This window comes from Ochlerotatus camptorhynchus, unplaced genomic scaffold (assembly GCF_037179485.1).
Source record: "Ochlerotatus camptorhynchus isolate MF236.1 unplaced genomic scaffold, CSIRO-AGI_Acam_v1.1 ptg000067l, whole genome shotgun sequence".
NCBI lineage: Eukaryota > Metazoa > Arthropoda > Insecta > Diptera > Culicidae > Ochlerotatus > Ochlerotatus camptorhynchus.
This window is the reverse complement of record NW_027040557.1, coordinates 1,454,057-1,469,227: the sequence shown is the minus strand read 5'-3', so window position 1 is coordinate 1,469,227 and position 15,171 is coordinate 1,454,057. Positions and strand designations below refer to the sequence as shown.

Below are 15,171 nucleotides of genomic sequence, written 5' to 3'. Positions count from 1 at the left end.
CTGCTCAGTCGATGCTTTTCTCGTCGCTGCTTGAGTGTGAGTGCGTGAAAATTCCGAATTAGAGGAAATTTGGGGCAAGATGGCACTAACGAAATTCCCTGCGCTTTGGTCAGATAGCGTATAGGGCGTCGTTGTGCCAATTTGGTCGTGGCACATTTTGAGTATGAGAGAGTGATTTCAGTTTGTTTAAAAGTGCCTGAGTAAAAAGCAAGTACTTTCGATGATTACCCGTAGTTGTTACAGTGAAGATATACACCCATATTCTCGTTTATGTCTAGGCGTGTTTGCCATACAGAAACATTTTTATTTGATTTTGTGTTGTGGATGGGTTTCGGGCGTGGACGGGCATATGGGTGATAATATAAAGTTTACGTTAGGATAACGTCGAAAAATTGAAAAATGTATCGCTTCAGTTTGAGAAGCACTTCACTTCGCAACCGATGAACCATTCTGACAGTCCACATTACCGTGCAGGCGCCGTGTGTCGGCAGGGACAGTTTGATTTTTATAAAGTACCATCAGTCAAAACTGTATTTTGAGCTTTATCTCTATACATTCTTAGGTGTTTCTTAGTAAATGGGATTAACATTGAGCTGTCCATAGTTGGACGTTGTTGAACTTGTGGTACTTGGACAACGTTTTATGTGAATAGCCAAGTAACCATACAATCACAAAATAACTTTAAATGTAGGTTCAGAGTGAGAGTGAGATATGGTTAGTTGGGTATTCAGATAAAACTATTACTTTAAAAAAACTAATTCTGGTTGTATCTCTTTTTCGTTTGCATGTAACACTATTTGATATTACTAATCATATCAAATCTATGATGTACCGAGCGTTCATTCCGGGTGGTAAGCGAACCTGAAGATGAAGAAGTCCCTTCTCGGAACGATGCTTCAAAGTCGGTTTCTGTGATGGTTGGTATCACAATAAAAAAGAGGTAAAATAGGTAGCACCATCTTCATCGAAATGTAAGTATTGTTGATAATAATCATAACTAAATGATATGCAAATTTATACGATAGGTACCTGGATCAACGATATTTAAACATGCGCATTCAATCTCGACGACATCTAATTCTGCATTTCAACACCTTTACCTCTCCTTTCTCTTATCCTTCACCTAAGCATGCATCTACGCTTCTATGTTAAGGATCAACTTAACCCTCATTTAGTATTCGGCTGATTTCAATCGACTCGCATATGTCATTATCTAAGAGCCATCTCATCTTTATCTATTTGATTGCTGCATGGAAGGTGTACAATTGGTCATCAACATTACACTGGCGACCAGGCGATAAAATTCCACAATTTTTGACCAGAAAATAATCCATTCTATAATCCTAAAGAAGCTTCAAGCGACCTATAATCCTATGCTTGAAGACCGTTTAAAGTTGATAAAAATTTCAATTTTTCAGCCACAATTTTCTACTACAATTAAGGTAAGCTGGCCAACCCTATGGGGCGAAAAGAGCACCAGTATAATCGTTGGCATAAACAGCATTTTGATAGAAAGTGGGGTAACTACTGTAAAGTCCTTATTGGTACAGTTATTTATTTCAACGTTCATTAATTACACAATACATATTCATAAAGTTTCATTCAATTTTACTTCAAGCTATAATTAGTTTCTATATATAATGAGAGAGAGAAGGATTGGTATTTTCCATTTAATTCCACTACTTTATTTGCTTATTCTTGACAGATACGCGTATTTCGTCTACAACGTGCAGACTTCTTCAGTGTCTTGTACTAATACTCGACTGTACAAGACACTGAAGAAGTCTGCACGTTGTAGACGGAATACGTGTATCTGTCAAGAATAAGCAAATAAAGTAGTGGATCTAAATGGAAATTACTAATCCTTCTCTCTCTCATTATACAGGTATTCCACTAAGACGCCCACATTCATCAGGATAGTTTCTATATTTTTTTTAACTTTTTTCTAGCATGTTGAGCTATCCTGACCAACTTAATCGATTTCGTTGTATTGTTGTGTGTGGAATGAATTTTAGGCATTGGTACAATATATTTATTTATGTGTCAACATCAACAGACTCGATATGGTCCCAATGATGGTTTAACTTAAAATTAGTTAGTTAAAAAGGTTAAAATTACAAAACATTAAAACATGATCATTGACGATTTACATTTCTAGAGGGTTTGTCGTGGCAGATACTCGCTGCAGTCCGCCTATTGCACCGTTGATTGCACAGTTTTTCCGAAGTAGTGGCATATTCTCAGCATAACATTGTTACGAAGCATTTGGGTTGGACGTTAATATTTACTTACTTCAAGATTGCGGTGCAATCAATTCTGCCATGTAACGTGTCCGAGACAAACAGGGCTTTTGAAGTATCTCTTCTGTTGCGCTGAGGCTCCAAGTCAATCATCTGGTAACGACTTTCATAGCTGGGCAAATACCTCTTAGGGCAAATGAAACGATTCTCTCCATGGTAACATTCTTAAAGCGTATCGCAGAAAGCGGCGTTGCACGGTCTCGACTCTCTCAGTACCATTGTTGTAGTTCAGACTCCAAATCACAGAACAATAAGCAATACAACACACTTAGTTTTTTCTACCAAGCTCGGTAAATCTCGACAAAAAAAGTTTCACTAAGATCTCAGAAAAAGTGACATTTGATTACTGAGTCTCGGATAGTGCTTAGCTGAATGTCAAGCAAACAAATGAAAATGTTTGCTGAGATCTCAGTAAAACTTTTTTTTTGCCGAGATTTGCACAGCCAAGCTTGGTAGAAAAAAAAACTAAGTGTGAATGACTTGGTACAATGGATGTCGGAGAAATTTTTAGCTGTTCTGAAGATAAAACCCAATGTCCTTGACGACTTGTCTACAACCTACGATATGTGTTGCTTGTATGTAAATTGGCTTGGCTTACACGTTCAATAGTGGTGTTCCGGAGAGCATAGTGGAAAATAACTGGTTCTTTATTTCGAGTAAAGGTGATGATTGAACACTTTGCAGGATGCTCCATCATTCGGTTCAAATGGCACCAGCTGGCAAATGCTTCAAACTGACGTTGGAGGAATTGACAATCATCGATCGAGCAGATTTTGAGATCGTCTGCATATGATAGTCGTGGACCTTCGATAACTATATAAATTCACGTCATTGAAGTAAAGTAAGAAGATCAACGGTCCCAGATGACTTCCTTGAGTATTCCTGACGTAGCTGCGAAAATATCGAACTGACAGTCACCATAGGTTACCACCAACTGCCTATCGGCGAGATATGAGCGAAACCATCTCAAGACCCTAATAAAAAATACCATAAACGAACGATGACCCAAATAATAGCACTATTCCAAAAAATGGTTTGGTTTAGCAAAAGAACTGTGAATAACTGACCATCAATCGAAAAGGAATCTGCCCGATGTCGCCGCACGTCTTACCTCCACGGTGGTTGGTGATTGAGAGTCACAAGTATGCAGTGTCCAGTTCGTTGTCCTCACAACGCTCATCATGGCTGAGAGTCCCTGCGATAGTGCTGAATGTTCAGCACACTGCACTAAGAAGCATTGGGCGCTCTTTGTACCTGCGTTTACTTCGCTAGAGAAGTTCCAGCTGTTATCAGGATTTCCAGTCATCGTAGGTTCAGAATTTGATTGAAAACGACTTAGGGTGTCATTTATTAGGTTCTGCAGCGTGACGTCACAAATGAACTCAGTGTTAAACGGCTGAACCTTTTTGACAGTTCAGTGGTACTGTTTACAAGCACTTAGTCGTTTTTTCGAAAAAATATATTTTAAAATTTCCGAATTTTAACTTGAAAATTGTTGAGGAAATGCGTGGTGAAAGGATGTTGCTCGTGGACATTGCAAAAGTGTGGTTTACAGCTCACTGCAATCTGAAAAATGATCCAGAAAATCTACCCAAGAAAAAATCGACTAAGTCCACGTAAACAGTACCACTGAACTGTCATCAGATTGAGGTTAACCCCGACGGTGCAAAACCTAATTAGGTTTTGCACCGTCGGGGTTAACCTCAATCTGATGACAGTTCAGTGGTACTGTTTACGTGGACTTAGTCGTTTTTTTCTTGGGTAGATTTTCTCAATAATTTTTCAGACTGCATTGAGATGTAAACCACACTTCTGCATTGTCCACGAGCAACATCCTTTCACCGCGCTGTTCCTCGACAATTTTCAAGTTAAAATTCGGAAATTTTAGAATTTGTTTTTTCGAAAAAACGACTAAGTGCTTGTAAACAGTACCACTGAACTGTCAAAAAGGTTCAGCCTATTAACACTGAGTTCATTTGTGACGTCACGCTGCAGAACCTAATACCCGCGAGTATTTTCTTCATACGTTCGATCCGTTCGGCGTTACTGACTTGCATTTTTCGGTGGGGATTGCTTCATGGGTAGATGCGCTCGAGGACATTTTGATTGATTTTGATTTGATTGCGTGACTTAGTATGTCCGCTTCGTCAATGCGCGACCAATCCGATCCGCTTGTCTTGCGCACAATCTTAGTAGATTTGCGTTTTATCGAAGATAACAAATTGATATGATGTCTTCGGTTTTATGCATATAAAAAAAGTAGAAGGGTCTGTGCCTAGGGGCTCGAACGGGAGCTTGACGTAGGACCGCTAATGGACGGAATAAACGTGAAGAGCATTAAGTTCTTTTAATTGATCAATTATCTATTATCTCAACTCTTTCCGTTTTTGAATTGTAGGCGTACCAAATTTGTAGTAATCTTTTTCAAAGAGATAGTTGATCAATCAAAATCACCTGCGCCCCTGCTTCCAAGTTTGAGTGGTCGTTGGGGGCTTGTGGTTCTGAATATGGATAAACAAGCACAGATAAATTCTATTCCAACTCTTTACTGATGTAAGCTTGATGGCCCTGAAAAGGGCCGTTTTATTGAAGAGGACATCCATGGCCACCTACGCTTGGCGTGTTTAGTGTAGGTGACAGCATCACGGACCTCATTTTCCAGGAACACCTTCAGTACACCTCGTAGATCAGACCGGAGATACGTCAGACACCGCCACGGCGAGCCAGACGACGGATGGTGGTTATCTCGAAGAATTTACGATGACGATTGGCACCTCCTTTGCCACGACGAGTCAATTGTTGCTTGTTGTGTTATAGCAGAGTGGACTATCCACCACCTTCCTACTGTTGCTATTGCTGATCACGCCGTCCGAAGTGAAAATGAGCTGATACCAGACAGCAGCGCTGCTTTATATCTTTTCAGGTTAAAGCAGAATGATGTGCAACCAAGTGGTATAAAAGCTACAAAGACTCCTCCCATTATGAGTAGTTTGCTATCAAGTAGCGATACTGGCTCTTTTCTTTTTGCGTACGCGGCGAATGAGAACGACCCAAATTTGAGTTTAGTTCACTCATAATCGCCAAAAGTGTAGGAACTCAGCGATGAGTAAATTTGTCTCATAGTTTCCTGTGGAAAAACCTAAAAAATCTGCCGTCTTCGTCGAATTAGATGCTAGATTGTTGCTTCTTCCATCGAAAATATCCGGCCGTGGCAATTCAAAGTTGATCAAGGTTGATCAAAATAATGTGTACCCCTGCTTCCAGTTTGATTACATGAGCATTTTGTGTAATCATTGGTTCTGAATATGGACAAACAGGCAGATGAATTCTATTCCTACTCTTTACTGTAATAAGCTTGGTGACCCTGAAAAGAGCCGTTTTGTTGCCAAAGTTGGTGATGATTTAACCTCCGAAACCAAACAGAGTGCGTCTCTGTCACTTCAAAACGTAGATGACATCCATGGCCGCTTACGCTTGGCGTGTTTAGTGTAGGTGACAGCATCACGGATTTCATTTTTCAGGAACACCTTCAGCACACCTCGTAAATCAGACCGGAGATATGTCGATGTCCACGGCGAGCCAGACGACGGATGGTGGTTATCTCGAAGAATTTGCGTTTGGTTCTGAATATGGTGATGAGTGTGCAAAATATTACGCAATTCCATCCTCCCTATTCGCACGCGCCCGAGGATCGGAGGCGAATGCCACTTCGACTTGTTTCTTCTACTTACTACTCTCTGACGACTGTGCTGGGGAAGCTGCATATGCATGTAGGTAATTGGTGGATTTGCTAGTTAATTCGACGCTTTTGGACAATGCTGGACACTTACCAGTTTTTCAATAGTTTCTTGTTGGAAATCAACATTGTTATCGATGCGTAGCCATATTTCTGATCGATTGGTGATAAAATTATTGAAATTGGACCAGGAGCAGCTGAGTTATTAACGTTCAAAATCTTTATTAATTTGTTACATGTTCCATTTTCGGTTTTCACAAAGTGTACCCCCATATAGAAATCAAAGACGTAGTCCTACGTCAAAATCGAAGCGCGATTCCCTGCGCTTCGGTCAGCGTTTGCGTCAGCGTTCCCTAGCGTTTGACGTTTACACACTACAGCCATCTGTTGAGTGTATTACCCATCATAGTGTATACGACAGATAGCGTTCAATGTGGTGTGTATGTATGTCTGTGATATAACATCGAGGTAACGTTAGGATAAAATCAAAACATTGAGAAATATAACGCATCACTTTCAGAAATACTTCACTTCGCAACCGATGAACCATTCTGACGGCCATATGAGTACCCAAGTAACCATATAGTCGCAATATAGCTTGTATATTCTTACTTTGCTTGAGTATGGTTAGTTGGGGAATCTGATGAAACTGTCACTTCTTGAAACTGATCCCTTTCGTATTTCTTTCATTCTCTTTTCGCACACGTGCACTCGGTGGACCTGCGACTTTGGACGTGAGCCTCGTCCCAGATCACCATGGCAAGATAGTGGACATAGAATGAATATAGTGGACATGAAACCGACACACCAACCAACGAGGAAGGAGTCAACATCGAACCAGGAACGGAAATTAGTCCGGATTTATCTCCCTACGAAAACAAGAAAAACCCGGAAAAGGCAGAATCATGTCAAAACTGACCACGGACGATCTACGGAAGGAAATTGCCGGTGAAGCACGGAATGAAATACGAAGCGTTAGAGAAAAACTCCAAGGGATTACAATAGAAGCAATTAACGGCGGCGGAAGAGCAGAATATGGTGAGAGCTGTCCAAATTAAATATCAAAATTAAACCTAATAGGGGAATTTACGTATTCTCGTCAATCTAAGCAGCGTCCGCACTTCTATTAGCATTTTGTCAGCGTTACGCACATATATCACGTGTCTGTTTGTTAACATTCATCTGCTGCTTGCTTCTCTATCCATTCCAATCGACAGAATTTTTCAAACCGGTTTGAAAGCGATTTTACAACGCTCCAAACTTCTCAGGTGAGTGTGACTATTGTCGGCAGCCTATTTTTCTTCGGCAACCTTCCCATTAGAACTGCGTGTTAACCAGCTGTTCTATTATCGGCAACTCGAAATCAGCCCCATTTTGTAGTGCGTATACTTCATGTGAAGAAAAATCTGGCATAATAGGATTGCTCGCTCGTACAAATATAATCAGATTGAAGCTGAAAGACTAAAGAATCGTTTGAATACATTCAGGGAAGTGTGTTGATGGGAAAACATAGTGAAATTATCGTTTAAATTTTGGTTGCCGAAAACAGTCAATGGGTGCCGAAGCCAACATTTACCCTACATGCCAGGTTTGAAAATAATATTTTCGAACCTGGAAGTGTGTATATATTATATAACCAATATCCATTTGATAACGGTGATGCATACATGCGGGGCTTATTGTGAGTGAAAGTAACCTCGGAATGGGCGTGACTCTCCAGACATTCTGAAATGGGTTGCTGGATCTGCAATAGAGCTATCACCTTCTAACTCCCGGACTAAAGGTGTCTACAATGTCCATAAATGCGACATTGTTGGAGAGAGTTCTTCCATAATAACACTGCCGGCCACACACACACACACACACACACACACACACACACACACACACACACACACACACACACACACACACACACACACACACACACACACACACACACACACACACACACACACACACACACACACACACACACACACACACACACACACACACACACACACACACACACACACACACACACACACACACACACACACACACACACACACACACACACACAGACACACACACACACACACACAGACACACACACACACACACACAGACACACACAAACACACACACACACACACACACACACACACACACACACACACACACACACACACACACACACACACACACACACACACACACACACACACACACACACACACACACACACACACACACACACACACACACACACACACACACACACACACACACACACACACACACACACATAAAAAAAAATCGAAGCGCGATTTTTCAATCCGCGCAATCTTACCTCACTTTATTTATTTATTTTTTTTTTGCTTTGAAAACTTTGGGTGATTCTTTTCCGGCTTCGAAATTAGGTTCTAATTTTCCGTTGCAGCATAGTTGGGTTGTTGCAACTCCTGGCAGGATCGCCATTGTGAATAACTGACCATCAGTCGGAGAGGAACCTATAGTGAAAGATTACGAACTGATTTTATGGCAACGATTTTTTGCGCTAAACAACGGACAAGAATTGGAACATGGAATGTACTGACGCTAGCCCAACAGGGTAAACTGGCACAACTCGCCAGTGAGGTATGAAGCTAGAAATCCTGGGACTTAGTGCAATCCGCTGGCCGAATTTTGGAGAACACAAGCTGCCTTCGGGACAGGTACTTTTATATACTCCGCGACATCGTGGAGTTGACTTTCTGCTTTCAGGCTGCGCTCATCAAGTGGGAACCTATCGATGAGAGAATAATCGTTGCCAGATTCAGAACACGGGTCCGAAACCTTACCATAATCCAATGTTATGCGCCAACCGATGCTGCCGAATTGCAAGACAAAGAGAACTTTTACAGTCAACTGAATGCTGTCGTGGATAAGACTCCAAGAGGTCATATCAAGATCTACACAGGTGACTTCAATGCGAAGATCGGCTCCGACAACTCGGACTATGAGCGCATTATGGGACGCCATGTTCTCGGAGATATGAGCGAGAACGGCGAGCTGCTTGCAGTGTTTTGTGGCAACAACGACATGGTGATCGGGGGTTCGCTCTTCTCCCATCGCCCAGTGCATAAAGTCACATGGGTCTCCCGTGATGGATATACAGAGAACCAAATCGACCACATCTGAATCAGCCGAAAATGGAGAAGGAGCCTTCTTGATGTTCGGAATAAACGCAGCGCTGACATCGCGTGTGACCATCATCTCCTGGTCGGTGAGATCCGCCTATGCATTGCGCGGGTTCAACGGCGGGAGGAAAGACTCGGGCGGCGATTCAACACACGCCGACTGGAAGACCCAGCAGTGTTCGTCGAAGAACTCGAGGCTTGCGCAGCTAATATTCCGGAAGGTGGCAGCGTAGAAGAACAGTGAACGAGCATCAAGAATGCCTTTATTGAAACAAGCGAGAACAACCTGGGTGAGCAGCGCACTCATAGGAAGGAGTGGATTACCGATGAAACCTGGCGGAAGATTGAGGAGCGGAGAGAAGCAAAAGCCGCGATAGAGCGAGCAAGGACCCGAGGAGCCAAGAACGAGGCCCGTCAGCGGTATTCGGCTCTAGAGAGGGAAGTTAAGCGTTCCTGTATACGAGACAAGCGTGCGTGGGTGGACTCCCTGGTTGACGAAGGGGAGAAAGCCGCAGCAACTGGCGATATCTATGATGTTTCACGACGCCTGAGCGGAGCAAGGATGATCCCAAGGATGCCTGTGAAAGACGCGACTGGACAGTTGCTCACCGACCCCACTGACCAGTTGAAACGTTGGTTTGAGCACTTTGAACAACTTCTCGAAGTTTCAACGGTCAACCAACCATCAACATCTCGGCATGATCCGCCAAGGGTGAGGTGCGTTACTCGTGTCAACACTGAAGCTCCATCATTGCAGGAGATAGAACCAGCCATCCGAAGTATGAAGCCCAACAAAGCCCCGGGGGTCGATCGCATATCAGCAGAGATGCTCAAAGCTGACCCCATGCTATCCTCACAAATGTTGCATCAACTATTCGTCAATATCTGGGACACCGCACCTTTTCCGACCGACTGGATGCAGAGCGTCTTGGTAAAAGTCCCCAAGAAGGGGGATCCAACTGTATGCGACAACTGGCGAGGCATCATGTTACTGTGTATTGTTCTCAAAGTTCTGTGTGAAGTTATCCTCAATCGGATACAGGAGAAGATCGACGCGACTCTCTGATGACAGCAGGCAGGATTCCGTGCTGGAAGATCCTGTGTGGACCATATTGTTACGCTCCGCATCATCTTGGAGCAGGTCAATGAGTTCCAAGAGTCCCTGTACTTGGTATTCATTGACTACGAAAAAGCTTTCGACCGACTAAACCACGAAAACTTGTGGGGCGCTCTGAGACGCCCTGATAAAAACGTCAACCTCATCGAAGCGCAGTACTAGCAACAATCAATACGAAACTAACGATTTTAAATTGGCTCACTACTTGACTAGCCTATTGGTCCCAAGCAAACGATTAACGCACCCCATTCTAGTCGAAATTCTAGTACTGCACAATGTTTGTTTTGATTCGCTATGAAAGTTTGACAGATAAAATGAGGGGTTCGTGGATTTTTTTTTCTATATTTCGAGGGGTGCATCGATTAGCTTGGGACCGAAGATAGTACCAGAGCTGAGCCAAAAAGTTGAGCACGTTATTTCGGGACCTTCTAGTCTTAAAGTTACCTCTATGGTACTAGCATAGAGGTAACTCTAAGACCAGAAGGTCCCGAAGAAACGAGCTCAACTTTTTGGCTCAGCTCTGGTACTATCTTCGGTCCCAAGCTAATCGATGCACCCCTCGAAATATAGAAAAAAAAATCCACGAACCCCTCATTTTATCTGTCAAACTTTCATAGCGAATCAAAATAAACATAGTGTAGTACTGGAATTTATACTAGAATTGAGTACGTTTGTCGATTTGCTTGGGACCAATAGGCTAGTCAAGTAGTGAGCCAATTTAAAATCGTTAGTTTCGAATTGATTGTTGGTACGAGGCTTTCTCATGCAGAGTGTTGCACAACGGAGCTTTGTCTGACCCGATTCGGGTAATAGCGGGTGTGAGGCAAGGATGTATATTATCACCGCTACTGTTCCTCATCGTAATCGACGAGATCTTGGTTGGAGCCGTTGACCGTGTACCGAACCTCGGGTTTCTGTGGCAGCTTATTACCAGCCGGTGGAAACTTACGATTGGCTCAATACTTGACTAGCCTATTGGTCCCAAGCAAATCGATCAACATACCCCATTCTAGTCGAAATTCTAGTACTACACTATGTTTGTTTGATTAGCTATGAAAGTTTGACAGATAAAATGAGGGGTTAGTGGATTTTCCTATGTTTCGAGGGGTGAATCGATTAGCTTGGGACCGAAGAGAGTACCAGAGCTGAGCCAAAAAGTTGAGCACGTTTATTCGGGGCCTACTAGTCTTAGAGTTACCTCTATGCTATTACTATGGAGCATCTCAACGACTTCGATTTGGCTGATGACTGATGATGAACAGCGCTCAGACATGCAGAGTAAGCTCGACGACCTTGTGGAACGCTCCTCTGAAGCAGGTCTAACCATCAACGTCAACAAGACCAAATCGTTGGATGTCAACACGGAAAACCGTTCCAATTTCACGGTAGCTTTTTTTTTTAAATTCTTTATTAAAGAGATTTTTAGCCTTAGGCTAGTTCATCTCTAATTTCACGGTAGCTGGGCAGGCAGTGGAGAAAGTCGAAAGCTTCCAAAATCTTGGCAGCCAGATAGCGTCGGACGACGGCACCAAGAGCGACATAGGTGCACGGATTAAGAAGGCGAGGGCTGCTTTTGCCAGTTTGCGAAATGTATGGAGAGCGAATCAGACCAGTCGACGCACCAAAATCCGAATTTTTAACTCGAACGTGAAGTCTGTGCTGTTATACGCCAGTGAAACATGGTGTGTATCAGCGGAGAACACTCAGAAGCTGCAGGTGTTTATCAACCGATGCCTGCGGTACATAATTCGTGCCTGGTGGCCCCACAATTGGATCTCAAATTCCGAGCTTCATCGTTTGTGCCATCAGAAGCCGATTGAGACAGAAATTCGTGAAAGGAAGTGGAGGCCACACACTACGACGGAGCGGAAACGAAATCTGCAAGCAAGCACTGGACAAAGTAAGTAAGTAAGTCGGAAAGGAATCTATTATACGCCAGTGAAACATGGTGTGTATCAGCGGAGAACACTCAGAAGCTGCAGGTGTTTATCAACCGATGCCTGCGGTACATAATTCGTGCCTGGTGGCCCCACAATTGGATCTCAAATTCCGAGCTTCATCGTTTGTGCCATCAGAAGCCGATTGAGACAGAAATTCGTGAAAGGAAGTGGAGGCCACACACTACGACGGAGCGGAAACGAAATCTGCAAGCAAGCACTGGACAAAGTAAGTAAGTAAGTCGGAAAGGAATCTACCCGATATCGCCGCACCTCCACGGTGGTTAGTGTCCAGTTCGTTGTCCTCACAACGGTCATCATGGCTGGCTACGAGTCCCTGCTATAGTGCTGAATGTTCAGCACACTGCACTGAGAAGCATTGGGCGCTCTTTGCACCCACACAATGACCATAAAAATTTTATTATGGGAGATATCCACTAGCCCTGAAGTGCACCCCACACGACAGAAGTTTTGTCAATGTTTCCATCAATAATTTCATGTCAATATTTTCTACAATATTTTCTGGGGTTCATCAATACAGGGTCGCTCCTCACTAACATTTATGTATCCGATGGAATATTGCGAGTCTAATCACAACCACCTTGACAAAAGTTGCCAAGAAACAGGCACCATCTGCTGCTGTAGTCAAACAGAAGGAGAAAATGAGGGGAAATATTGAAATATGAAATCAAACTTTTCTAATTTTACGTCAATATGTTCATCAATATTTCCGTCGTCAATATTTGTATCAATATGATTGTCAATACTTTTGAGTATTGACAATATTTTTGCCCAGTGTTCACTCGGCTGTCGACAAAAGCAGGCCACTCTCGATGTGTGCTACGCGATCGTCTGTTTACTCGGCAGCAACCATTGTGTGGTCCTCCTCATTGTTCTTCATCAGCAGTTCTTTCGGTCGATGCGTCGTCGACTTTGGAAAGCAACCGTTTCGTGATGAGTGTGTGAGTGCTGACCACGTTTTGCGTCCATTGCTGCAATGGACGCGCTCTGACCCTCGTTGGCGTACAACAATTTGCCATACAATGAAACTACTGGAAGCGGCTCCAGTTCTGATGGAGGAGGCTTTTTGGATAGCGGAAGATAAAGTGTTTATTGTGTTGTACCTTTTGACTATAGCTTTAAGATGTATTGTATAGTGACCATGAATCCTCGGCTCTGTTAAGTTAATTCGGTTGAGCCTTATCAAATAAATAAATATACCAACCAATATTTTTGCCCGTGTGGTGCTTGCTTGAGTCTATCAAATTTGGCGATCGCGATGGCGTGATTTATCTTGTCGAAGGCAGCAGACAAGTCAGTGTAGATGACGTCTGTTTGTGACCTTTCAACGCGTGATGTACGATGTTAGCCACAGTAGATTGGTGGTATAGATCGACCGGAGGTGAAGCCATGTTGATTTTCGCTTAGAAACTGCTTACAATGGGAGAGCAGAGGCTGAATGATGACTAACTACCGTCCCGTTTACTACCCTTTTTATATAACACTAGGGATTCAATATTAGCTTGAGTTTATGCGCCGATTTAAAAAAAAGCATGCTATATTGTACGTAGCCCCCCCCCCCCCTTATTATCTAAAGGGCTACCCCCTATGATTATCTCCTTATACCCCCACACTCGCCCCCACATGCCTAATTTGGTTCCATTTGCTTGATTAGTTCTCGAGTTATGCAGAAATTTCTGTTTCATTTGTATGGGAGCCCCCCCTTACAGAAGGGGGAGGGGTCTCAAACCATCATAAGAACCTTCCACGGCCCCAAAAACCTCTGTATACGAATTTTTACGCCAATCGGTTCAGTAGTTTCCGAGTCTATAAGGGTCAGACAGACAGACAGACAGACAGACAGAAATTCATTTTTATATATATAGATAGATAGATAGATAGATAGATATGCGCAAATTTCCAGTTTGATGGAAAAATGCCACACGAGGTGGACAACCGGAACAGATGTTTTAGCAGTTACTCTTATACATCGATTGTCCCATTCCATATCAGATTATATTTTTTGAAAATATTTTAATTTTTTAAAAAAATTGGAAAAAGATCCAATCACAAAAAAAGCAGCCAGGTCTCAGGACTATGTCTATAAAAAAAGATTCTCCGTTCGGCGCATATTGAACTATTAAGGACTTTTTTAATGCTTGTCGGGTGTTTTCATCACTGCGGCCATTTTTCTGATCTATTGGGATATATTACCCTTTTTTTTTTTTGCTATATCAAGATGTCGTATTACTATTATTAGGAGTGATTATCTCAGCAAGGCATTACACTTCGAATAAAGTGCACTGCCGTACTGGGAGTTGTTCTCCAAATGTCAAAAGGTTCTACCAGCCCCTTTACGCCTTTTATTGATAATTGCCGGACAGTGGCATAGCAAATGTTCCTTAGAAAGGTCCAGGATTTTGTGCGTCACAGAAATGCTTGGATTAATGAAGCGCTTCGACTGCCTAGCAATAGAAGTGTTATTCCAGTTTTCCTCCACTTTTGAAATTCCCACGCTTTTAGCTCCATTCTAAGAAATGCAGCCGATAAGCCACAAAAGGGCTCTGTCCCTATGAACTTATGAGTAGATCCGAGTCTTACTACAGCTCTTTAATTTCCGTCAATCCCGCTATGACCAGAAATCCAATATAAGTTGACTTGATTATGATAAGACAATTTTTGAAGTGATTGAACAAACTCCCAGACAAGTGTTGATGTACATGTCACCGATTTAAAAGCATTTAGAGCAGCTTGACTGTCAGACATTATGCAAATATTTGAACTCTTATAGTTTCTACACTCTAAAATTTCTTGGATTTCAGCTTGAAACACAGTTGGCAATCTGCCCATAGAAACCGATAATCCTGGGCCAGTTACTCCTGGCCCCACTTGGTTGTTCAATCTTGAACCATCTGTA

At 42.7% G+C, this 15,171-nt stretch overlaps 1 protein-coding gene across 1 annotated transcript in view; it reads left to right on the top strand.

Annotated features, from left to right (window-relative positions):
* The window catches only part of LOC135697194 (uncharacterized), a 257,147-nt gene that overhangs the window by 187,245 nt on the left and 54,731 nt on the right, over positions 1-15,171 (top strand). The gene's annotated exons all lie outside the window — the stretch shown is intronic.